This window comes from Gymnodraco acuticeps, unplaced genomic scaffold (assembly GCF_902827175.1).
Source record: "Gymnodraco acuticeps unplaced genomic scaffold, fGymAcu1.1, whole genome shotgun sequence".
Classification (NCBI taxonomy): Eukaryota; Metazoa; Chordata; class Actinopteri; order Perciformes; family Bathydraconidae; genus Gymnodraco; species Gymnodraco acuticeps.
The window spans coordinates 426,484-453,731 of NW_022990583.1; the positions used below are offsets into that span (position 1 = coordinate 426,484).

The 27,248-nt window shown below is 42.7% G+C and overlaps 1 pseudogene; it reads right to left on the reverse strand.

The window, feature by feature from the left end:
• Positions 1 to 23,229, reverse strand: part of LOC117553906 — a 28,472-nt pseudogene extending 5,243 nt beyond the window's left edge.
• Between the last annotated feature and the right edge of the window lie 4,019 nt (positions 23,230 to 27,248).

The following is a 27,248-nucleotide window of genomic DNA, read 5'->3' on the forward strand; positions in this document are numbered from 1 at the left end:
CCTACACAGCAGCCCATGCACCATCACCCCCATCTTCACAGCAGCCAGACCCACTGTCTTGGAAGACAGACAAAGACCTTGACACTGTCTTGACATTTATAATGAATAGTTGGTTGAAAGTTCTGATGTTCAATATTGTAAATAGTGAGATTTTCCAGTTTCTTATATTTATATAAATAGTTGGTTGAAAAAAAAACATATTTATAATAAATTGTTGGTTGAAAAAAAAAGGTTGAATGCTCAATTTGTATTTGTACACATCACATGAACCTTGGTATGTAATATGAAGTCATTATTCAGTCCTGATGTATCTCAGTCCCTGCTGTGGTGAAAGTAGAGTGATAAACACCTATTTTACTCAAAATTTGAATTTAATGTTTTTCATTTTAGACATGAATAACACATTTATATACAGTGTAATTCAAATATTTCACTGCTTTTGTGATCCTAGGACTTTGGTAACCAAATCTAAAACACCAAAACAATTCGATCACATGAGTACATTTGTGTTTTCACAAGAGTTTTGAAGATTTTCCAAAAATCGGATTTCACATTTTAAGCTTTTGAGCTACTTATCTCATCAAACAGTGCTCTAAGGTGAGCAATATGCATATATAGCAAGACCAGAGATTGTCCTGAACATTTTGATATTTAACACATGGGGTGCCATGTTAGAAGAAATACATTTAAAAGGTGATTTAAGAAAACATCTAAAAATCGAGAAAATACCCTTAGACTCTAGAGGGTTAAGAATGGTAAAACTGCGCCCCCTGGGTTGTCATTCCTAAATTATGAATGACAGCTTGTGGAAAGTTTGCTAGACTACTGGTTGCATGGCAACTAGGCATCTCGCGAGTTGCGGTAATTGGTTAGTACAATAAAGAAAGGATTTGTTTTGGAATTATTTTCTGTTCCGTTTTTTCTTGGGCGGCCCTCAATCCAATATTGGGTACCTAAATTGGCCCTCACTCATCAAAACTTTGAGAACCCCTGACCTAGACGGTGTACGGCTGCTTGCACCTCGCGTAAAACGGCGGATACCGGAAGTACGGTGTCGCGCTCGGCCCAATACCCGTATGTGTATGTGAAAGAATTATGCTGCTACTCTACTGCGCTGCTAGCCGCAGATCCTTTCAATAGTTCCCCGGAAGTTAGCGGCAAGCTAACTTCCGGGGAACTATTGAGAGGCACGATCCGCCATTGCTGTAAAAAAAATGGTCCATTGGAGTCGTAACTCTTCTATTATATGGCTCTGGCTCTGCCGCTCAGCGCTGCTGCTTGCCTCTGTCTGTGTCTGCGTTCTTCGCACCTGCCTGTAATCTGAGAAGGTCCCGCCTCTCTGGCTGGCTCCCGCCCGGAAAATCTTCAGTGTTGATTGACACTTCAGTAATAGCCTATCAGATAGTGCTGTGGGCGGGACATTGCTCGTATACAGAGAGTGGTGACTGCAGCCCAGTGGTTCTCAAAGTGGGGGGCGCAGAGGCATGCCAGGGGGGGCGCGAGAGACCAGGAGGAAAAATGGTTATAAAAATTTTAAAAAAATCATAATAATAAAAAAAAATCATAATTTGAAAAATTATTGATTCGAAAATAATATAATGCAGTACAGTACTATTACGTCTGGGTCTCTGTGTTTCATTAAAGCTCGACTGTGTGTGTGTGTGTGTGAAACGAGCCATTTTGTGTGCACGAGCGAGAGAGAGCGCACCGGTACTGGAGATCGTTGTTGTTAGCTTCTGGTGCTAGCGAGCTACGCTAACGAATATAAGGAGCTTTTTCAACAACAAAGTGGAGGAGAGTCCTCTCCTGTCAGACTGAGAGACTCAGTGAGCTAAAGGACTCTGTCAGTGTTATCTCAGTGGGTCTCAAACGTTTTGGTCACCATTAATGTAAACAATTATTTCCGAGGCACACGTTTATATGATCATTATAGTTATACAAAAATAAGAGAATAAATGAAAAACAGGTATGAAATACTATATGACAGTAAAAAAAGAATAAAGTTTAAAAGGGTGATTTGTAAAATATCCATAAAGAAAAAGTAAATCTGTTTACAGTTCTGTTTCAAATGAGTGTTGAGAGAGGTATCCATATCTCTCCATGTTGCTTTCAAAGTGCACCAGATTGATGCTTTTAACTTCAATATTTAAAAATAAATCTTCCCGGGGGAGCTTGCCCCCGGACCCCCCTATGTGAGGTCCATGCACACACCACCTATAAAAATAGCACTTTACCCCTGCTTAATATGCCGTGAGCTGATTATCGAGCCTTCATTGTAACAGTCCCGGGACCATTGTGTATTTGCGTGGGGATTGTTGCAGTAGAAAATTCCACTGTAGCGCCCGGTACATTAATGGGAAACCCTAAATGTTTGAGCACCCTCTATGAAACGTCAAGCTACCCCACAGCACCCCCAAAATAAATCTCTGGCGCCGCCACTGAGCCTGACTATTTGTGTTGGGGGGGCCCGACTTTTTTTTTTCTCCAAAGGGGGGGCCTGACAGAAAAAGTTTGAGAACCACTGCTGCAGCCAGAGAAACGGCCGCATCAGTATGGAATGCCATTTAAGCCAAAATTAAATAAATAAATAATTAAATAAATACATATATATATATAAATATGCCTATGAAATAAATTCTGAAATAAATAAATGAGGCAATAAATATGTATACATGTACATTTAAATACACATTTATTTATTTCATGGGACTTTTATTTCATAATGACACATTTATTTATTTCAAGAGACTTTTATTTCATAATGACACATTTATTTATTTCAAGAGACTTTTATTTCATAATGACACATTTATTTATTTCAAGAGACTCGTATTTCATAATGACATATTTATTTATTTCAGATGACTTGTATTTCATAATGACGCATTTATTTATTTCAGGTGACTTGTATTTCATGATGAGACATTTCCATTCCTTATCTGCAAATGAACGGGGCGTGGTTAGCTCACAGATCCAGACCAAAGCAACAGCACCACAACACTGACTCAATAGCTTTTGTTTCACCCTCCAGTACTCTTAAGTGGTTTGCAAACTGCCAATAACCAAACCGGTTCAAGAACCATTCTTGTGCTTTTCTGGTGCTTAACTGGTTCTTCTCTGGTCTTATCTGGTCCGCCCAATGCTGCTCTTCTGAGAGCAACCGCTCTGACAGCTCTCTCTAGTCTCTACTGGGAAACAGCTAAAAGTCCTTCTGGAGGTAAGCAACGCTACACAATTACACCCAGTCTGAGAGTAAAAGATGTCTCGAAGGTTCGTTTTGCTTTCTTACAACGTTAAGTTAATGTTAACGTAACCTTAAGTTTGCTAGGAGGCTATTGTTACGAGCTAGCTGTCTTAGCTAACAACAGTTAGCAGCTAACGTTTTCTGCAGTTTGTGTTGCCCCTGAAAAATGTGATGTAGTTATTTAAGGGTATGTTAAATTAACGTTATTTTACAAGTTGAGAGAGTTAAGTTGTGTTTAAAATCGTCAATGTAATGCACGTTAGAGGTTTTTAGTTGGACATGAAGTTAGCTAACGTTAGCTAACTCTACCAGGTTAGCATGTTAAGCTGTACTTTCTGTGGCAGCTAGCTTAATACAAAGAGGGGTTTTGTGTTTCATTCCAAACTTTTCTTTGTTAATCTACCTGAAACTGTAGGGACAGTTTGTTTCTACTCAACTATACAGACCATTGTTGAGGAGATGCAAAACATACTGTACATGAGTTGGGTCCAACATATACCTTGAGTAATGTTACTTTGCTGCTAAAAATGAAACATCATTATCAGATGAGGACATCACCAAAGTGTGTGAGTCTGTCAGGGGATTTGATCTGTTCTCTGCATGTCCTAAACACTGCTCTGGTATTACTTATCTTGTAAAATGTAAGTCTCGCTCTTGTCATCGTTCAGGCTTTGCATTTGAACTCCTATGACTGGTTGCGGACTTGAAGGGAACGTGTTCCTGGCCTTCCTGACATCCAGAAAAAAGGTGAGATTCTAATACATTTGAATGCCAAAAGCAAGTTATTGTTTTTAACTTTTTTAATATGATTGTTTTGGGGCATTTCAGTTTTATTGGACAGAGGCAGTAGATATCTACTGGAAACAGTGGAGAGGGAGGAGATGATATGCAGCAAAAGGCCCAGCCGGATAGTTGCTGCTCCGTGTGGAACGTGTTCTATCAGGTAAAGCACTTTGGTACCCAGTTATTTATGGTATTGAGTTTGAATTTAGCCTTTGGAATGTAACTTCCAACAGTGCATTGTAAAGACTGAAAGATGTAAAGCTTGACATGATTTCGTCTTTTACTTAAGAAGATGTTTGTCCTCCTGTGTTGTCTTATTTCCTTATCTTTCTTTCAGGTGTAACATCTACCAATGGTTGTACAGTACATGACAGAGACCTCCTCCACCTCTTTGCTGTCTTACTAGTCCTTCTGATCAGGTCCTTTCCTAAATAGTGGTAAGTTTTACAGTTCAGTGTATGTTAATTTAGCAACTTAATGCTTTACCGCTGTTGAATAAATCCTATATTGCTAGTCATTTTATTAAAACTACGATTTGTAAACTTTTTGATTACAATAACTTTTTTATGTTATAATTGTAAAACATATCTTAACATCCATCAGCAATCAATACAACAAATCATCCAACACTAAATAGAAGAAATCTGGACATATTTCTTTTTTATAAAGCAGCATGTTTTGGGACTGCTCATTGATGTCATCAAGAGCCATTGAGTCTAGCTTTTGTAGTCGGCCTCTTAGAATGTTTATCATTTATTTGTATCTTAACATTCCTATAATCATTAGTTTTTTTATTGTTATTGTTTTGTTCTTTATTTTTGTTGTGAGAATCACTTTGCAATTATTGTGTAAGTGCTATATAAATAGTTATACTAATATTATTGTTGTTACCATCATTACTATTATTAATAATGTCTTCTTTGTTTTCTTTATTTATCGCTGCAGAAAGGATCATGCCAGCCCACATCAAACACCTGATCAAGAACTTGTGAACCTCACTGCTGCGGACACCTGTGTGATATTCGACTCTGACTGGAAGTTACCCTCAAAATGACCTGCAGGTACGATATATATATCTGCTCTGTCTGTCCTAAAGATAGTTCAATAGGGCTACAACAACAACAACAGTCTTTTCGTTTATTCCCTCGGTTCTTTAAGTGTATATTTTCCCATTTAATGCTTAAAAACGTTGAACAGCAGCTGCACATGATGCTCTTTTGACCCCTCTTTTAATTTTTTATTTCAGGCTCAAGCTCGGTGTCATCGTTTTGGCCAGTCTAAGGCGGTGAAGGTGTACCGTCTGATCACTAGAAACTATGAGAGGGAAATGCTGGATAAAGCTAGTCTGAAGCTCGGGCTGGACCGTGCCATCCTGCAGAGCATGAGTGGGAACAAAGAAGGCAACAACAACGGGGTGAGAAAAAGAAAATCTGTCATATTTCTAGATGCCAAGTCATTTTTGGGTCAGTCGCTGTTGCAGTACGCTTAGTTTATTTTCAAAAAGAGTTTTCTTTTTTTTTAAACTTTTTTTGTTTGTTTTTTATCAACAAACAGCCAGACAGACAACGCAATAGCAGTTGGCAAACAAGTTAGGATGACAACAGTGTGATTTGAGTCCGACAGGATAAAAAACAAAGACAAAACAAAAAATAAGTGAATAAAACAAAACAAAAAATGGACTGCGACAGGACAAAAACAAAAAAAACAAAGTCAGAATCTAAAGGCTCTGAGTCTAAGTCCATTATTAATACCATAATGCAATTTAGAGATCAAATAATGTGTATAAATGGAACAAAAAGACCAAGTATATCAAATAAAATAAAAACACAGCACTTGTTGGTCAGTCAGCCGCCCGCTAATCACAGTTTAACACCGCAGGTCCACCACCCTATTGTACAGAGACATCCGGCATGTCCAGCTCCCGTATATACTTGTAGAAGGGGTTCCACATCTTGTGGAATTTCCCCAAGGAGCCCCTCACTATGCACCTTATTTTCTCGAGTTTGAAGGGGATGTTGGAGACTTCCACATGAGCAATATCAGGCGTCTGGCTAGTAAGGTAACAAAGGCTATGAAGGCTGTCTCCAGAGAAGAGAGTGGGCATGTCGGTGGGGTTACACCAAACAGTGCACTCATGGCATTAGGAGTGACCGGTTTTCCAGTAATTTCTGACAGTGATCTAAAGATGTCAGTCCAATAAGAGTGTAGGACCGGACAAGACCAGAACATGTGTGCGTGACTCGCCGGTGCTTGTCTATATCTGTCACAAGTTGGGTCCACTTCCTTATATATTTTAGAGAGCCTGAGCTTAGTGAAGTGTGTGCGATGTACTACTTTGCTCTGAATCAGTCCATGTCTAGCACAAATAGAAGATTTGTGTACATTAGCAAGGGCTTTTTCCCAAAGTTCTTCTGAAATCTCCTCCCCAAGATCTGTTTCCCAAAGAGATTTAATGGAGTTCAGGGTAACCAAACGAAGAGAGTAAATCTGAGCGTAAATACACGTCATCATTCCCTTCAGAGTAGGTAACGGCCTAAGGAGTGTGTCTAGTGGCGAATCAGTTGGGTGATTAGGAAACTGAGGAAATCTATTATTAACAAAACTGCGAATCTGTAGATACCTGAAGAAATGTTGCCTAGGTAGTGCAAATTTATCAGATAGCTGTTGGAAAGAGGCAAATGTGTTGTGAATATAAAGGTCTTTGAATGTTTTAACGCCTTGGTTAAACCAAATAGTAAATGCGCCATCTACTAAGGATGGAGGAAAAACATGGTTTGCAGTTACAGGGGCTAGTGTAGAGTATGTTTGGAGATCAAAGAAACGTCTGAACTGATTCCAAATGTTCAAGGTTGCTTTGACAATTACATTTTTAGTGTAAGCAGAGGAGGGGGTCTTAATGAGAGAGTGAGCCAATGCTGAAAGAGATACTGGACTACAGGAAGCAGCCTCCATTTCAAGCCAAACAGGCGGAGAGTGCTGTGAGTCAGACTGCAGCCAGGACTGTATTATTCTCAGGTTTGTAGCCCAATAATAGAACCTCAAATTCGGCAGAGCAAGTCCACCCCGCGCCTTTGGTCTCTGTAAAAATTGCTTGCGTATCCTTGGGGTTTTCTTGTTCCAAATAAAGTTAGAAATAATAGTGTCAGTTTTACAAAAAAAAAGTTTGAGGTAGGAAAATGGGCACACATTGAAATAAATATAGAAATTTGGGGAGTATATTCATCTTTATAGAGTTAATTCGGGCAACCAGAGACAGATTTAACACTGACCAGCGGTCGAAGTCTTCCTGTACGCGGGACAAAAGGGGGGCAAAATTAGCTTTATAAAGATCTTTAAATGTATCGGTCACCTGGATCCCGAGGTAAGTGAAGCTGTGTAGTGCAATTTTAAATGGCAGACTATGTAGAGGGAACTCACGCGCCGCTCTATTTAAAGGGAACAATTCGCTTTTACTTAAATTGAGTTTATAACCGGATACAGCACCAAATGAGCTAAGGATAGAGAGAGCTGCAGGGACAGACACAGATAAATTAGAGACATAAAGAAGAAGGTCATCCGCGTAAAGAGAAGCTCTCTGTTCTACCCCATTTCTGAAAATACCTCTAATGCGGGGGTCACAACGAAGAGCAATGGAGAGGGGCTCAATAGCTAAGGCAAATAAGAGAGGGCTCAAGGGACAACCCTGCCTGGTGGAGCGGTGGAGAGGGAAATATTCAGAGTGCGTATTATTCGTTCTCACTGAAGCTAGGGGAGAGGAGTACAATAGCTTCACCCATGAGGTAAAGTTCTTTCCAAAGCCAAATTTCTCCAAGGTGTGAAAAAGATACCTCCACTCCACACGATCAAATGCCTTTTCTGCATCTAAAGATATCACAGCTTCAGGTACAGAATTTGCGGAAGGTTGGTAGATTGTGTTAAAAAGTCGTCTTAAGTTAAAAAATGAATGCCTATTTTTGATGAAGCCGGTTTGATCTGGAGAGATAATGGTTGGTAACACGGTTTCCAAACATAAAGCGAGCATTTTAGACAGTAATTTAAAATCCACATTTAACAAGCTGATTGGTCGGTAGGAGGAGCATGCAAGGGGATCCTTATTCCTTTTTAAAATGAGGGAGATGGAGGCCTGATTAAGCGTTGGGGGTAAACTAGTTGAATTAAATGATTCACTAAACATATCTATCAAAACAGGGGCTAATTTCTGTTGAAACTTCTTGTAAAATTCCAGTGGATAACCGTCCGGCCCCGGAGATTTTCCGCCTTGCATCGATGCAATAGCAACGGAGAGTTCGACAGCAGTTACTGGCTTCTCCAAATCCTCAGTCATATCAGGATGTATCAAAGGGACTTCGAGGGTGGTAACAAAATTGTCCAAATCCTGCGTGTCTGAGCTGGTTTCAGATGTGTATAACGAAGTATAATAGTCTCTAAACTCATCATTAATTCTTTGGGGATCGATCGTAATGTCCGAGGATGTTTGGATTCTGGGAATCTGGTAAGAGGCAACATTCTGTCGTAATTGATGCGCCAGTAATCTGCCAGCTTTGTCACCCTGTTCGTAATAATTACTTCTAGCCTTAAGAAGAAGTGCAGCAGCCTGGTCTGCGGTCAGTGTATTAAATTCCGATTGAAGAATGAGGCGTTCCTTATACACATCTGGAGTTGGTGAAACGGAATAGAGGTCATCCAGTTGAGCAATACGCCTCGTTAGTTCAGTTAATCTCTCCCTTTTCTGTTTCCTCTCATGGCTAACATAGGAAATAATTTGCCCTCTAATATAAGCTTTCAATGTCTCCCATAACACAGATGCAGAAATGTCCGGAGTCTTGTTAATGCTAAGAAATATGTCAATTTGGTTGGAAATCAGCTCTGTAAAATGGTCATCCGAAAGCAAATGCGTATTTAAACGCCATGGGGTTTGCGTGCGTACAGAACCCTTAAATCTGATACTCATTACGACAAGGGTATGATCCGAAATAACTGTAGTTTCATATGAACAGGAGCTCACGGAAGGGAGAAGTCTGTCATCTACCATAAAGTAGTCTATCCGAGTATGGTGAACATGGGAAAAAAAGGAGTATGCTTTACCGGTGGGGTTAAAGAAGCGCCAGGGATCCGTTATTGCAAACTCACTCATGAAGTCTCTAATCGTCTTAGCAGACCCCGAAGGCGTAACAGTCTTCTTGGAGGAGCGGTCCAGCTGTGGGCTAAGCCAACAATTAAAGTCACCACCTAAGATAAGGAAGTGTGAGGACATGTCAGGAAGGTTAGAAAAGAGCTGCCGAAATTTGTTTACATCATCCCAGTTCGGGGCGTACACATTCACAAGTAGAACAGGGGTGTCATATATCATGCCAATAACAATCAGGTATCTGCCATTCGGATCAGAAACCATCCGAGTAAAAGCAAAGGGAACTGATTTGTGTATCAAGATAGCAACTCCTCTAGACTTGCTGTTAAATGATGAATAGTAAGCATGTCCAATCCATCCATTCCTAAGTCTAGAAAAAACAGATGGTTTGAAGTGTGTTTCTTGAAGATAAATAACTTGAGCACCCAAATATTGAAGGTGGCGCATGACCCTGGTGCGCTTAACTGGGGAGTTCAGTCCCCTGCAATTCCAACTAGTAAACTTAAGGGCGTTCCCATCATGGCGTTGAATTAACCTGGGCTGGACCATTTAAAGATAAAACGGAAATATGAAGGGCCGGCAGCACAACCAACAAAACAAAGTGCAATGATAAATACAATTTAAAAAAAAAAAAAAATAGAACATAAAACATACAAGACAAGAACATGAAACATACAGAACCCAGCTCCCCAGCCCACCCCAGCACAGCAATCTCCCCAAACGAGATGCCACGTGCAAAACCCAAACTAATAACTAGGCCTAAACCTAAACGCTCCAAGGTAGCCTTAGAGACACAATTGCGCTACCTGAGATAAAGTGACATATTAAGAATGAATAAATGTACATTGTACAAACCACTGTGTATAAGTTACCCATAATTGAACTAACAACCAGAGTAAAGAGGTATCCGTAATGGCCCAATATGTAGTGCAAAAATAAACACTAATGCTAGTATATATATATATATATATTCTCATAATTGTATTTTTATTATTTATCAGAGCTCGGTCACGTGGACCGGGCAAGGCACTTGGGAAATGTAGTCCACAATATTGTCAACAAACTCTAGCGATCTACAGCTGAAGAATGAACGACCATCATAACTGTTTTTAAACAGACCCACTGTAGGATAGGCAGTCTATTTACAGTTCTTATTAACAAAGTCAGTGGCCACCGTAGGATCCTCAAACCTGTGTGACGTTCCATTCGGCATGGTAATTTTGAGAGTTGCCGGGAAGAGGAGACCAAACTTCACATTTGGGTAGGAATGTAGAGTACGCTTAACTGGGACAAAAGCAGCTCGCTTCTTGGCAACGGAGGATGTATAGTCCGGGAAAATGGAGCTCCTCTTGGCGTTGTAGAGAAGAGGAGAAGATTCACCAGCCTGCTGCAGAATCTGGCTCCGGATATGAAAGAAGTGTACCCTTACAACAAAGGGCCGAGGTAAGGTTCCCTCCTTGGGTCTCTCTTGCAGGGTCCGATGGGCACGGTCAAGTAGAGGCTTCTCGTCCAGCTTTAGCAAGTCCCGGAGCAACTGCGCGACGAAATCAGTGGCACGGGCTCCCTCCAGTCCCTCCGGAATACCCATCACACGCAAATTATTCCTCCGCGATCTGCCCTCAAGATCCTCACATTTGTCATCCAAGCGTTTCACTTGTGAAGTTAGCATGTCAACTGTAGCTTCCAGCTTGTCTATCCGAGTGTTGTGGTCAGTGGCAGCTTGCTCCAGATCTCGGATCGTGGCTTCGTGTGCCTCTGCTGCCCGCTGAAGTGGTTCAACTGAGCTCTTCAATTCTTGTCTCACAGACAATATTTCAGAGTGCAGACTCGCGGCCGATGCATCAATTTTCCTGAATGTAATTCTTGAGAGATTCCATCATTGACTGTAGCAGCGAGGCATCTAGGGTGTCCCCAGCAGCGTCAACAGTAGCAGCGCTAGCCGAGTCAGGAAGGAGTGAGGGTTTGAGGCCTCCTTTTGCGAGGTCTTGTTTAGATCGAGTAGTAGTCATTTTGGCCGGTTAAAAATCAAAATAATTGAGCTAGAGTAATTTATAAGTACCTTATGAGTTGTTGCATACTATTAGTGAGCCAAACTGCACAATGGGAAAGTATTTTGAAGTCACTAATCTCGGAGCTGTCAGGACACACGTCTACTCGCCTCCGTGCATTTTCCTGAATCCAACTCAAAAAGAGTTTTCTAAATCCACTTGTGTAAATGTCTCTCTACGTCGCCTTTAGCCGGTCCAGCAGTTCTCCAAGAAGGAGATCGAGGACCTGCTGAGGAAAGGAGCCTACGCTGCCATCATGGACGAGAACGACGAAGGCAATTGCTTCTGCTAGGAGGACATCGACCAGATCCTGCAGCGAAGAGCCACCATCATCACCATCACCAGGTATGTTCTTAGCAGCATTAGCCACTTGCTCTTTGTGAGATACCAAGTACTTGGTTATTTGAAATGTAATATTGATGATGTAATAATTAAAACTAGGGATGGGTACCGAGCCCCAGTATTAACGGGCCCCGGGGTTGAATTATTAAAGACCGTGGTACCGTTAACGTCCAACGTTATCGATCTTTTTATCGGTACTGGAGACATTTAAAAAATAGATGTCATATGTATTATATCTACATAAACATTATATCGCAGTCTTACTGTCGCCAACTCCGTTTCTAATATGCAATAAGACTACAAAGTGCGTCTATGATTTATTTTCGATCTTTCCAATCCAGACGAGAGATCTCTCTCCCCTGTCGGTGTGCGAGGGGGTGGGGCAGTTTACACACAGAACCTGCTACATGCATGCAACACACACACACGCGCACACAAACACATGGCGGAGAGAACTAAGCGCCCCGAGGGTAGTTCTGTTACCCGTCTTGAGCATGGATGTATAATAAGAACTGGATACAGCGTCGGAGGAGGAGCCTCGTTCTTTCCTATGAGAGCTGCTCATTGGCGCATGAAGTCAAAATGGCCCAACTTTTGAGAGAGCGAAACGTCACAGATTACCCGTCATGCCTGGCTGTTTGAGCAGAAGAACCCGTTTGTGCGCTCACAGAGCATGCGCCCCTTAAGCCCCGCCCCCCGAGCATACACACTCGGCTCACTAGAAAGAATGGAGAGAGAGAATAAATCTAGATTCGGCTTTTAGTGCATTTTACAACTTTAAGGACTTAATGATTCTAGGGCTATACAATAGTTCATACTGGGTAGTTTATTTAGTTTCAAAAAAATTATCCACCGATTTACAGACGTCTCTTTCCCAATGTTAGTCAATGGGAAAAAGTATTTCTGGGCCGGTCGACGTCACAGACTGATAAGGAAATTGTAGTACCGCCGTTTGGACACAACGAATATTTTCCTCAGAGTCCGGCACACTTCCCGGGGGCTTTGTCTTGATTTGGAAAATGCTTGTTGCCAAAAGTGCAATAAGAATTTAGCATGTAAGGGCGGTAACACGAGCTATTTGTCTAAACATTTAGCAAAAGTGCACCACATTCAGACGGAGGAATGCACCGGGTTCGACTGTCTTTCTAGTAGCTCTGTAGCCCCATCCACGAGTAACGTTTCCACGTCAGGTATATATTATGTATTCTAGCAGCAACACACAGAGTTAACTCAATGATACAAACATGGGTTAATGATTAGAGGTAACTGAGTTATTTATTTTGTTAAAGTTACAGCTATTCTGTTTGCAGTTATTCTGTTTGCAGTTCTATCATCACATAATTGAATACGATTTGTTAAAACATTGTTGTTTCTTATTTTCAGTTTGCTTCAAGCAGTGGCTGTACGAGAAAGACGTGGAGGACCTAGAAATGCTGGCCAGATTGGCAAAGACCGGAAGATACATAACAGAGAAGATAATGGATATTAACAAGAAAAAGAAAAAAAGTTTATAATTTCTTTGTTGCTGTTTACATTTTGAATTATATTTGTAATTTTTAAATCAAATGCATCTATTTTAGATGATATATGTATTTAGATGTAGGTTTTTTTTGTAATATTATTGTATTAAGTATAATTTATTAAATAAAAATACTGTTATGAACACTATACAATGTCTTTATTTTGATAGTTACCAGAATACATTGTATATTTTAATACTAACATAAGCTGGTGATAGATAAATGCTGGTCTGCTGGTATGCCAGCAGACACATATTTATAAAGACAGGGTATGGCTGGGGTAGGCTACACCCATACCAGGAAATGGCTTAGCCCCACCATGAAAAATGATGTTAAAGTAAGCAAAATATAGTCCGCCAACTCGCGCCGAGAATTGCACGGACAGCAGTTAGTAAGATTGATTTCAGTAGCCACTTGTCTGGAAATACGGAAGACCAGAAACGGTTTTGAAAACTTTTGTCACGTAGTGATCGTCTTCCCAATAGAACATCTTTGATAATGTCTTCTGGCCAATCAGAATCAAGATAACGGCGTGGTGTTGTTGCAGGAAGTCCCGACGGAGAATACTTTTACTGTAGTACAGGTAACACATAACTGGTACGCAGGTTATGTGCGTAATCTGAAATGCGTACCGTCACTTGTGTCACAAAGCGCATTTGCGTACCGACGTACTTGTGAAGCTTTTCCAGAAGGCGGTTAGATCACCGGACGACAGAGTCGGTCTCCGTGTGCACAGACAGGGCTGCTGTTAACGTCGGTCTGTACAACGGAATTGTGCCAAAACTATGCCAACCGGCTGCGGAGGGAGACTCTTCTCCCCCTTCACTGGAGAACTGCGCTAAAACAGCTGATCACAACGTTCACACTCTGTGGTCACGAAGTACTCTACTAGCGCCCCACCCGTCGACTTTCCTGAAGTACTCCCCCGTTGATATAAATCAACACGTAATGAATTAAGACCCCACGGTTTGATGATTGATAGGTGCTCTCTTTCATTTTGACACACAGAATTTTTTTACAATAAACATGTTAAATGATATATCCGCCTTCTTTCATTTATCTTTCCATTCCCACAACAATATACATAAAGAAATTACATATTTTGGACATAGTTCAAATGGTGATTAATCATGATTAATTAATTTTTAAGCTGTAATTAATCTGATTAAAAATGTTAATCGTTTGACAGCCCTAATTTATTTATTTTTGGATTAGATCATAGATACGTCCATGAGTTAAGAGATGGAATGATATGATGATTCACACTCATGTACAGTAGGTGGCGGTATGCACCTTAAAGTTGTTTGCAATCCGCCAAAAAACTGAGAGAAGAAGAAGTCAACTGGTTTGCCAACGGACAATTTACACCGAAGAAGAAGAAGCGAACATTTCTGGTGGGTGAAATTTAGAGTATCAGATTACATGTGATGTCTGACTGAGAATGTAGTAGTTTGCCTTATAGTCCTTCTCCTCCATTTTCTTCCTCTTCTCGAGTAGTCAGTGTGGTGCTGTTGCTCTGGGTCTCTGGATCTGTGAGTTAACCACGCCCCGTTCATTTGCATATAAGGAATGGAAATGTCTCATGAAATACAAGTCACCTGAAATAAATAAATATGTCATTATGAAATACGAGTCTCTTGAAATAAATAAATGTGTCATTATGAAATACAAGTCTCTTGAAATAAATAAATGTGTCATTATGAAATAAAAGTCTATTGAAATAAATAAATGTGTCATTATGAAATAAAAGTCCCATTAAATAAATAAATGTGTATTTAAATGTACATGTATACATATTTATTGCCTCATTTATTTATTTCAGAATTTATTTCATAGGCATATTTATATATAAATATATATGTATTTATTTAATTATTTATGTATTTATTTAATTTTGGCTTAAATGGCATTCCATATTTCAGAGCCAAAGTTTTATCGGCAATTTGAAAAAAAGGCCGATACCAATAATCGGTCAAATGCGGAATATCGGCCCCGATAATTGGCCATAACCTCCCTCCCTGACTCTCTGGACCCCCTGCAGTTTGCCTACAGAGCAAACAGGTCCACAGACGAAGCCATATCCCTCACCATCGACACTGCCCTTTCACACCTGGACCAGAGGAACACATTATGTGAGAATGCTGTTCATTGATTACGGTTCAGCCTTCAACACCATTGTGCCCTCCAAGCTGGTCATCAAGCTCAGACCTCGGGCTCAACAGCGCCCTCTGTGACTGGATCCTGAACTTCCTGACGGGCAGACCCCAGGCAGTGCGGGTGGGAAACATCATATCCTCCACCCTGATCCTCAACACCAGAGCCCCTCAAAGCTGCATGCTCAGCCCTCTCCTCTACTCCCTGTTCACACACGATGTTGTGCGTAGACGGCTCTGCTAAAGATTCTTCCCTAGTTTAGGTTTTATGTTCTGTGTTTAGATAGGTTCCTGTTTTATTTTGATAGTCTTGTCTGCCCTCATGTGTCTAAAGTACGTTTCCTGCCTTGTCTGTTTTCCCGCTGTTGTGATTGTCTAAATTGTCTTCACCTGGTGTTGCCTGTCTGTATATATAGTTCTCGTCTTCCCCTGTCTCGTTGCCAGATTGTCTTGTGTGTTCCCGGCATTCCAGCATTAAGATCTTTTGTCATTGTCCTTAGAGTTATCGTCCATAGAGAGTTAGGTTAAGTAAGTAGTTTTTTGATAGTATAGGTTAGACAGTTTATTGATTGTTTGTTTTGTTACTTTAGGTTGTACGCCTGGACGCCGGTGCCACTGCTCTGGCATTACCTGATGCTGCGGTTCACCCTCAATAGCTGGCAGCCCCTCCTACTACAGCGGCGCCGCTTCCTGGATCTCATGCTGTCCCGTTGCCTCGCTTGGCCCCTCCAGATAAGTTTTCCGGAGATTCCAATGACTGTAGATCCTTTCTGACTCAGTGTGATCTACACTTTAAGTTAATGTCCTACATATATAGCTCTGATTATGCTCAGATCGCATTTATCATTTCTCATCTGTCCGGCCGTGCGGCTGCATGGGCTACGGCGGAGTGGGAGAAAATTCTGCAACTTGCAACTCAGTCTCTCAGTTCATCCACTCGTTTAAAAGAGTGTTTGCACATCACACACCAGCTGTAGAGAGCGCACATAATTTGACATTGTAGTAACTCACAGGAGGCTTCTGGTGAGCATAGTGGAGTTTATTGGTTTCTGGTAGCGCCGAGCTGCGACTCCGGTTCATCACATACTTAGCATAACAACATAGTCCTTTTATGCTTATGGAACGGCAACAACTTCAATGTCACAGTGCCACCTAGTGGACTGGTGAACTAACATGCAATGATATGACCTTACAACATCCCCTTCCCCTCAAGCAGGTTATATACATCCAACAGGAACATTGTAACAATTTTTTATTAAACCTAACGTGTGACTCACAACAGTATTATCTATTCCCTTCTTAGTTCAGCTGGAAGTCTTTAAGGTAACTGGGTAACTTAGTCTCTCTTTTTGACTGTCTCTTCCCTGGACTTTTCCACAGTTCCATGGACCTTCTCTGCTGCTGCAGCTTCTGTAGCTGCTGGCTCTTCCAACTCGTCCCCACTGAGCACCACACTCAACGTCCTGCCATGTCTCTCCTTTTTCGGCTGCCTGACTTAGCTGAGTCGAGTCAGTCTGTTGTCTTTCATGGTCTTTTTCTGGTCTTTGGTGGTGAGCATGAATCTGGTCCACATGTCTCCTGACTACTCTCCCATCACCCAGCATCACTTTATATGACACTGGCCCTGTCACTGACTCTATGATTCCTGGAATCCACTTGGGTTCAAAACTGAAGTTTCTCGTCAGCACTGAGTCTCCTGTTTTGAACCAGCGCCCCTTTGCCTTTTTGTCATGATCTCTTATTTGTCTTTCCTGTTTTTCTTTCACCTTCATGCACAGATCTGGATGAATTGAATCCAAACAGCAATGTAGCTTCCTTTCGAGAAGCAGCTCTGCTGGTGACAGACCTGTTGTAGGAGTCACACGATAACTAAATAACACTCTGGCTACCTTGGCTGTCAGTGTGCCTTCTGGACATTTTTTCATCATCCTTTTAAATGTCTGTACCCCTCTCTCTGCTAACCCGTTACTGGAGGCGTGATAGGGTGCCGAGGTCACATGACGGATACCATTTCTTTTCAGGAAATCTTCGAACTCTGTGCTGATGAAACACGTGCCATTATCAGACACCAACAATTCAGGCAGTCCATGGTTACTGAAACTGGTACGCAGGCACTCAATTGTAGTGGCTGAAGTGGCAGAATTGACTGGAACCACATCCATCCATTTTGAGTGTGCATCGATGAGCACAAAAACATCTTCCCCATGAATGGCCCAGCATAATCCACATGAATACGACTCCAGGGCTTATCAGGCCAATCCCAGGGGTGTAACGGAGCTGGTGCCGGAACATTTCGGTGCTCTTGACATGTTATACAGGACTTGACAGTATCCTCTACATCAGGGGTGGCAAACATACGGCCCGCGGGCCGGATCCGGCCCGGGAGGCATTCCAGCTTGGCCCACGGAGCTGAAGGATTTTGCTAAGTAGGCTACTGTATGAGAGGAGGGAAAAAAAACTGCTATTTTGAATCCTTCCACTAGTGGGCGCACTACCGCACCGGTACCAGTGAGAGCGCAGCCAGACTGTAAAAAAAGTGATGAGTAAGAGTAGTGATTGCAGTCAATAACCTCTGACACTCTCATCCCCAAATGTCTCTGTCAAAAAAGAGAAAAGTGGACACGGAGTGCCGAGTTTTCCAAGAAAAAATGGACCGCATCCTATTTTTTTACAGAGGTAAATGGAAAACCTGTATGCTTGGTGTGTTCGCAGCAAGTTGCTGTGCCCAAAGAATATAATATTCGCCGCCATTATGAGACTCACCATGGAGAGAAATACGACTGCTTGCAAGGACAACGGAGAAAAGAAAAGATAAATGACCTGCTATCAGGTCTAAAGAAACAACAGGCCGTTTTTACCCGGAGCCGAGATATAAGTGACGCAGCCGTGAAAGCCAGCTATCTCATTGCTAACGAAATAGCATCAGCCTCAAAGCCATACTCTGAGGGTGAGTTTGTGAAAACATGCATGCTGAAGGCTGCAGAAATCGTGTGTCCTGAGAAGCGACAGGCTTTTTCCAACATTAGTCTAACGAGGAATACAGTGAAGGATAGGATTGCCGATCTTTCAGCAGATTTGGATAGCCAGAAAAAAATAAAAGTCAAGTCATTCGTAGCATTTTCAGTTGCAATCGATGAGAGCACTGACATTACAGATGTTCAACTGGCCATATTCATTCGTGGTGTAGATGAGACTTTGACGGTCACCGAAGAGTTCCTTGAGTTGGTTCCTATGACAGACACCACTAAAGCGGATGACATTTTTAGCGCTCTCGTTGAAGCACTGGACAGGGTCGGAGTGGACTGGACCCGTGCTGTCAGTCTGGCTACAGACGGCGCACCATCAATGATCGGGAAAAAAGCAGGTGTTGCCACGAAATTCAGGGAGAAAGTACAAGCAGCAAATGGAGGAGATCGTTTTTGGACATTCCACTGTATTTTGCACCAGGAGGCATTGTGTTGCAAGACGTTAAAAATGGATCACGTCATGAAAGTGGTTGTCCAAACTGTTAATTTCATCCGAGCCAGAGGGCTGAATCACCGTCAGTTCGACAGCCTCCTCAGTGATAAAGACATCACCTGTAGCCTACCATATCACACTGAAGTAAGGTGGTTGAGCCGAGGTGCCGTGCTGAAGCGTTTTTCTGATCTACGCGAGGAAATTGGACAGTTCATGGAGAAAAAGGGTAAGCCAGTGCATGAATTAAAAAAAACCCAGAATGGCTGCAGGACCTTGCATTTATGGTGGAAATTTCAGAGCACTTGAATAATCTGAATATAACGATGCAAGGTCGCAAAAAAGTTGTCACAGAATATTATGACAGCATACGCGCATTTAAGTTGAAGCTGGCTTTGTGGGAGACACAGCTGTCAAGTGGTGACCCTGCTCATTTCCCTCATCTAAGAAATGTGCATATGACCGGAGTTACTGCTGACATGAGTCGGTACAAAGACAACATTACGGAATTGCTGCGGGAGTTTGAGCGGCGGTTTCAGATCTTTGGTGAGCTTGAGACAGAGTTTGCAGTGTTTCGCTCGCCATTTGCAGTTAAGGCTGCGGATCTGCCCGTCGACATACAACTTGAGATAATCGACTTACAATGTGATCAGGATTTAAAGGACAAATTTGCCTCATCGGACTTGGGCACATTTTATCGGTATCTTTTGCCAGGATACCCCAAATTGACAGCCCTGGCAGCAAAAGTTTTGAGCATGTTTGGGACCACCTACCTTTGTGAACAGGTTTTCTCTGTAATGAACATTACTAAAACAAAGCTGCGCTCAAGACTCACACACAAGTGCCTGAATGAACTCATTAAATTGGCTGCTAGTCAGGATTTTAAGCCTGATATTGATGCCATTGTGAGGGCTAAAAGATGTCAAGTTTCAGGAGCAAATTAATCAGTGACGTGAAAATAAGAACCTACTGAAATATTTGAACATGTTATATTATTATGTCATAGAACATTGTGTATTATAATGTCAATCAGCAGCTGCATTAGGCAAACAATAGTTTGATTTGATGTGGCACTGCCCAACTTCTTTTTAAAATATAGAAATGTTATATCTTCAAGGCAAGGGGGGTAACTCAAACTCCTCACTTAATAGCTCCCACGTTTTTATTTGTATTTTGTGGTGAGTCAGTTCAGGTGGAAACTGTGATCTGTTGTAAAGAACATATGTGTAGCACTTGAAATTGCACTTGTTTTTTTCTTAATAAATGTCAGGTTGTTCATAACGTTTTGCGTCTCATTACATGTGGACATTTTCCGAATGTACTTGTAGCCTACTTATTTGCACTTAAACAGAAATATTGTCGTTATAGGGCCTGTGGGTTATTATGCTATGATTTTACTGGTCCGGCCCACTTTAGATCAAAGTGGGCAGTATGTGGCCCCTTAACTGAAATGAGTTTGCCACCCCTGCTCTACATCCTTGTCGAGCTTTGGCCACCATACATAGCTCCTAGCCAGTGCTTTCATCCTGGACACTCCTGGATGGCATTGATGAAGCTGTCTCAAAACACTTTCTTGGCCTGGCTTTGGCACAATAACTCTTGCGCCCCACAACACACACCCATTTTGGATACTGAGTTCCTGTTTTCTCACTGCATAAGGGCCAAACTCAATCTCTTTTAATTCTGATTACCAGCCTCTGTTTACCAATTCCCGCACCCGTGAGAGTGCCAGTACGGATCCTTGTCTGTCCATACTTTCACTTGGTCAGCAGTCACAAGTGTGATGTCAGAACTCTCCAGCATGAGAACCCTCTCTTCTGGCCTCCCCAGGTCAGGTTTCTCTGGTAGGGGCAGGTGGCTCAGTGCGTCTGCATTGTTGTGGTACTTCCCTTCTTTGTACACTATGATGTATTCAATTCATAGGCTCTCAAGCTCACGGCCCAACGTTGGATCCTCGGTGATGCCATTTGGGGGACTGCTCGCATCTCACTGAAAAGTGACAACAGGGGCTTGTGATCCGTCACTATAGTAAACTTCCGTCCATAGATGTACTTGTGGAAGCGTTTTATTCCAAAAATCACTGCCAGTCCTTCCTTGTCAAGTTGCGAGTAGTTTTTCTCTGCAGTATTTAATGTCTGATGTAAATCCAATGGGTCTTTCAGTTCCATCTGGCATGCGATGTGAGAGCACAACACCTAATTCATATGGTGATGCGTTACATGATAGCACAATGTCCTTCTCTGGGTCATAATGCACCAACACTTCAGCTGACTGCATCATGTCTTTTGACTTTTCAAACGCTGTCTGTTGTGCATCTTCCCACTGCCACTTTGTGTCTTTTTTTTTTAGCAGTTTGTGCACTGGAGCAAGGATGGTTGACAGACTGGGCAGGAACTTGTTATAATAGTTTAACAGTCCTAGATATGCTTTGAGCTCTGTCACATTTGAAGGTGTGGGTGCATCCTTGATTGCTTCCACCTTCTCATGCACAGGATGCAGTCCTGTAGCATCCACCTTATGACCCAGAAACATCACTTCCTAACTCATGAACGAACACTTGGTTCTTTTGAGCCTGATACTGGCCTCCTGTAGCCGTTTCAACACAAGGACAAGAGTCTGCAGATGCTCTGTTGTCTTTCCCTGTCAGCAGGATGTCATCCAAGAATATTGCCACTCTAGGGATGCCCTGTAGCAGTCCCTCCATGGTCCGTTGAAAAATAGCTGGGCTAGATGATACTCCGAAAGGTAACACTTTATACGTGAACAAGCCCTTGTGTGTATTTATGGTCACATATGTTTTTGCTTCTTCATCCAAAGGGATTTGGTGATATGCATGACTGAGATCTAGCTTTGCGAACTTCTGTCCACCTGACAGGTTGGCAAACAAATCCTCAATTCTGGGAATTGGATACTGCTCCAGTTTTGATACTCGATTTACAGTCAGTTTGTAATCACCGCACAACCTTACCGAGTCATCTGGTTTTAACACCGGTACCACAGGCGCTGCCCACTCTGCATATTTGACCGGTTCAATTATCTCCTGGGCTAGGAGACGGTCCAGTTCGGCCTCAACCCTTCCTCATTGCATACGAGACCGGTCTAGCTTTAAAAAAACCTGGGGGTTGCTTCCTTGTACACATATAGTTTAGCTGGGGGCCCTTTAGATTTCCCTAGTTCCTCTTTGAAAACCTCCTCATATTCCCCAAGTACCTCCTCCAATGTCTCTTCCCTGACATGGTGAATCTGGCTTTCCGGTCTCCACTGCAAACCTAGCTTCTTAATCCAGTTCCTGCCAACTAGACTAGGGCCCGTCCCTGGCACAACTACCACCGGTAGGTTTTTTACTGACTGTTTGTGCTGCACTTTTACCATAGCTGCTCCCAAAACATTTACCCTATGTCCTGTGTATGTTCTGAGTCTCACTCTGCAGGGTTGTAGGGCTGGTACCTCTCCCCTCCATAAGGTTTTGTACACTGAGTGGTTCACCACTGTTACCCCACATCCTGAGTCTACTTCAAACTGTGTTTCAGTTTCGTTAATAGTCAGTGTTTCTAGAAATGGCTCCTCTGCCGCTATGTCTATTTCCTCCACTTTGTAGTGAACATGATCTCATCTGTGTCTGTCATCTTTTTCGCCCTCCCCCTGGCTGACATAGTTTGCTCCCTGAGTTCTCTGATATACTCCACCCCCTTTTGCTTGTGAAGCACTAACTGAGCCTTTTGACCTACACACTTTCTGAATATGGCCTATCTTCCCACACTTGTGACAGGTTTCTTTAATAAACCTACAGTCCCCAGCTATGTGCTGCTCACTGCCACACCAGTAACAAGCCTTATGCTGGTGCTGCTGCTCACTGGGGCTCTGCCTTGCCGTCATCTTGTGCACTGCCTCAGGTGCTCTCATGTGCGAGGGTGCTGACTCCAATGACTGTAAGTCTCTCACATTCTTGCTGGCTGTCTCAATAGCCTGGGCCAGCTTCAGTGCCCTGTCGAAGGTCAAATCCGGCTCTGACAACAATCGCCATTGTATGCGATCGTCCCCAATCCCACAGACCAGCCTGTCACGCAGCATTTCTGTTAACTTGTCTCCATAGTTACAATCTTGTGCTAATTTCCTTAGCACAGCAACATACTCCATGACTGTTTCTCCCAGCTTCCTACTTCTTGAGTTAAATTTGTTGCGCTGTACAATTTCACTGGGTTTGGGGTTGAAATGGTCTTTCAGCAGCTGAACAAGCTCATCAAACGTCTTCTCTCCTGGCCTCGCCGGGCTGATAAGTTTCCTCATAAGGCTGTAAGTCTGACTGCCAACTGAACTGAGCAAAATAGCTTTCTGCCGACCTGCATCTTCGATCTCATTAGCTTCAAAGAAATATTGGAGAACCTCACAATATTCCTCCCACGTCTGGGATTGACTATCAAAAGGAGCGGTGTTTCCTACCATTGCCGCCGACATCTTCTAGCTCACACCACTGTCCGGTGTTTGGTGCCGTTAACGTAGCCACTCGTCGCGCTCATTTGTGTGCATTTCCACCAGGCATCTGCTGTACTTTTATCCTTATCGCCATTATGTAGTAACTCACAGGCAGTGCTGGAATTGGGCCGGTACTCACCGGTACGCAGTACCGGCACTTCTGGTTCTGACCCATGGAGTACCGGCACTTCTTGCTCAGTACCGGCATGCTGGCGGTACTCCGGTACTCATGCACCGTGCCAGTACTCAACACTCTCCCGCCGTTCTTATTATACATCCATATATATATATATATACAGCCGCCCGGTACTCAGTAGATGCGTCGTGAGGTGCCGAACGGACATTCTCATCGCTCTAACCGCTGGAGTTTCACAGCGGCTGTCAGCTGTTTACTCCTGTCATTCAAACAGAACGTGCTGGAGAGGGGGCGGGGCTTATCTTCTCCATGTAAATACTGTGGTGGAAACGACTATGTCAAAATTAACCTATTTGACCGTGATTTAATAGTAATACACGTTTCAAAATAATAATAATAATAATAATGCCGAAGTAACAACATACTGAAAACTGTTAGTAAAACCATGTTTTAATGCTTTACAATTTACATACCTAGATGCACGTGTGTTGTGTTTATGCAGTGCAACTCCCACCCAGTGGGTGGCTATGTAAAGTGATAGAACAGAGCAGGCACGCCCCCGAGAGAAGGAAAGCAAGTCACGTCACAAATGAGCATTTCTAAAATGTTAGCGTGGATTAATAAAAGTGCAAAAAGACAGCGGTTGTCGCCGGAAGAAACTTCAAATACAGAGAATGCTGTGCCTGTGTTGGAAATTGTGTCTGATGGGGAGCTTTCTTTGGTTGATCCTCCTGCTCCAAGTTCTAGTGCATTAGCATTAGCACTAGCTCCGCCGCCTCCTCCAGAGCCTCTAACGTTAGCTGCTGCTGGCGCAACTGCCACCACCAACACCGGGCAAAGCGATGCACCTGACTGCTGGACAACGGACCAGGTGCAATATTTTTGCAAGATCAATGCATGGCTCCTTCTTAAAGATAAGAAGCTAGGATGTCGGATATGCAGAGATGTCAAATCTTTGGGAATACACACTGGACAAGGACTGAAACTGTCAACTGAATGGGGTGAGTGTGCAGTGTCTCATTTCGGTGTTGACAAGGGCAAACAACAAGCTAGCCTGAGAAAAAAAATCAAAGAACATAAAGAATCACAAGCCCATGTAAAAGCTGCTGACATCCTTACATCTGCTTCATGTGAAACTATTCAACATCAAGTGCAGTCTATGCATAAATCTGAATTAGACACCACTATCAGAGTTTTTCGAACGGCATATAAAATTGGCAAACATAGCCGGCCATTCACAGACATGCCAATTGATTTGAATGTACAGAAACTGAATGGGCTGAACGTGGGCAGGGTTTTGCACTCCAATAAAACCTATGGCGAAATCATCGACCACATAGCTCATGAGCTGAAGAAAAAAATGGCAAAAGACATTACAGAAAACCAAAGAAAACTCTGTGTTTTGGTCGATGAATCTACCACTATTAGTGGTAAAACGGTGCTTGTTGTGTGTCTACGCTCAGCATTAGTTGATGCTGAGCCCGAAACGTTTTTTTGGGAGCTGATCGAGTTGGATGGAACAACGGCTGATGACATCACAAAGGCGTTAATGGAGTGTCTTGGAAGAGATTTTAACGAGGACTTTTTAGGTCAGTGTTTCGTTTCTTTTGCATGTGATGGGGCTTCAGTCATGCTAGGGAAGAGAACAGGCGTTGCTACCCAGTTGTGTAGTAAATTCCCAAGCCTGTTTGTGTGGCACTGCTCCAATCATCATCTAGAGCTGGCAGTTGGGGATGTGGTCAAGGAGGTCTCAGGGCTCAATCATTTCCAGATCTTTTTTGACAAATTCTATTCCTTGTTCCATGCCTCCCCCAAAAATCAGAGGCAGTTAGCGCAGTGTGCGCAAGCAGTCGGACAGCGTCTCCTGGTGATAGGGCGTGTTTTGTCCATCCGCTGGGTGGCTTCAAGTGAAAGGAGCGTCAGAGCAGTCTGGGAAAACTACCGAGTGCTTCATGATCACTTCACAAATGCTGCAAACGACACGAGCAGGGATTCCAGAGACAGAGCAAAGTACAAGGGCCTGGATGATGTGCTCACATCCGCAACGTTTGTCAGCAATCTGGGACTGATGTACGATGCGCTCACAGAGCTCAGCGACCTCTCTCGGCAACTCCAAAAAAGAGAGATGACACTGCCTACAGCAGATAGGCTCTTAACTCGAGAAATACGAGTTTTTGAATCCATGGTCACCATGCCTGGCCCACACATGACTACAGTTCATACAGCTCTAGCTGAGAAGTCCTTCAAGGGTGTTTCCCTGCGTGAGAATGGCAGGCTTGTACAGATTCATGCAGGTCAGTTTTTCCGCAGTATGGTAGAGAATCTGAGACACAGAATGACTTCCACAACCTCCTCTCATGTCAGCACAAGAGAAATCCCATTACATGGCCGGGAGGCCCGGGACAATCAGCTAATCCAGGACATGAAAGTTATCCATCCTGGAAGTTGGCCTGAAGAGGAGTTAGACGTACAGTATGGGGACGTAGAGGTGCTACGTTTGTGCGAAGTGCTGAAAGTGGAGAGAAGAGAGACTGTTCAGGGCTTTCGCGAATACAAGGAAACCAGGGCATCCCGTACACCTGCTGCCATGGAGCCTCTACTGAAAGCAGTCCGAACCATCGCTGTCTCCACTAGTGAGTGTGAGCGGGCATTCAGCTGCATGAACGATATCCTTACTGCAAAAAGGAATGCTCTCTCTGTCAGCCGACTGTCCAGCCTGGTTTTCATTAAATGTAATGGACCATCACTAGGACAGTTCAATCCGGAACAGTATGTGCGGTCCTGGCTGGCAAAGGGAAGGAGAAGTGCTGATGAAAGAGCCTGTCCAGCTCCAGCCCCTGATACTGATGTCCCCAAGGCCTTCTGGAGCCTTTTCTAACAATGTGAAGTATATTGCAAAGCAGCTCACCCAGTGAGAAGACTTTTGGCATAATGTGCCGATTTGTACAGATCCTGGAGATAGAAGGACTTCAGACCAACCAGGGAGTTATCTGATCAGCTTGGTGTTCAATGTAACTCTTTACCATGGCTCAGACTTTGTTACTTGCAGTTACAGTTTCTCATTTTAGATTGTGCACATTTAGCATTTGTTTTTACATGTTCTTTGTTCATGCTCTTTATCATTTTTCTGAGTTGGAAAGTTAGATTGCATCATAGTTTACTTTATACATATTTGTATTCTTCAGTGGTGAAGTATATTGCAAAGCAGCTCAGCCATGTGAGAAGACTTTTGGCACTTTTTCGTTTTTCGTTTTCTGAGTTGGAAAGTTAGATTGCATTCAAAATGTACAGAAATACTTAATTTTGTTAAAGCTTTTTATAAAAAATGCTTCTGACCAGAGCTTTGTTTCCTTGTCATTAATGTTGAACACCACCAGAGGGGCTCTCACCTGAAAGGTCTCTGCTTCATGTGTCTTCAGCAGAAGATCTAGACTTTGATTGCTATATTTTCAGTTAATATTGACCTTACTGAGCTTTAGCCATATCCGCTGCCTATCATAAAAAATGTTAAGTACAGTGAACCTTTCTAAAATATACAGTAGTAAAGAGACAAACCCACCAGCATTATAGTAGCCAAATTCTTGTTTGTGGCATATATAAAATTGACTTGAAAAAGTTGCTGATTTTAGAGTACTGGCACCTTTTTCATTCCAATTCAAGCACTGCTCACAGGAGGCTTCTGGTGAGCATAGTGGAGTTTATTGGTTTCTGGTAGCGCCGAGCTGCGACTCCGGTTCATCACATACTTAGCATAACAACATAGCCCCCAGTTCCTCTTTTATGCTTATGGGACGGCAACAACTTCAATGTCACAGTGCCACCTAGTGGACTGGTGAACTAACATGCAATGATATGACCTTACAACAGACATACATTCAGCAAAATCAACGCCGAGTGGCGGATTATGCAATTGAGTTCCGCACTATGGCTATTGATTGCGATTGGAATGATTCAGCGTTAAGGGA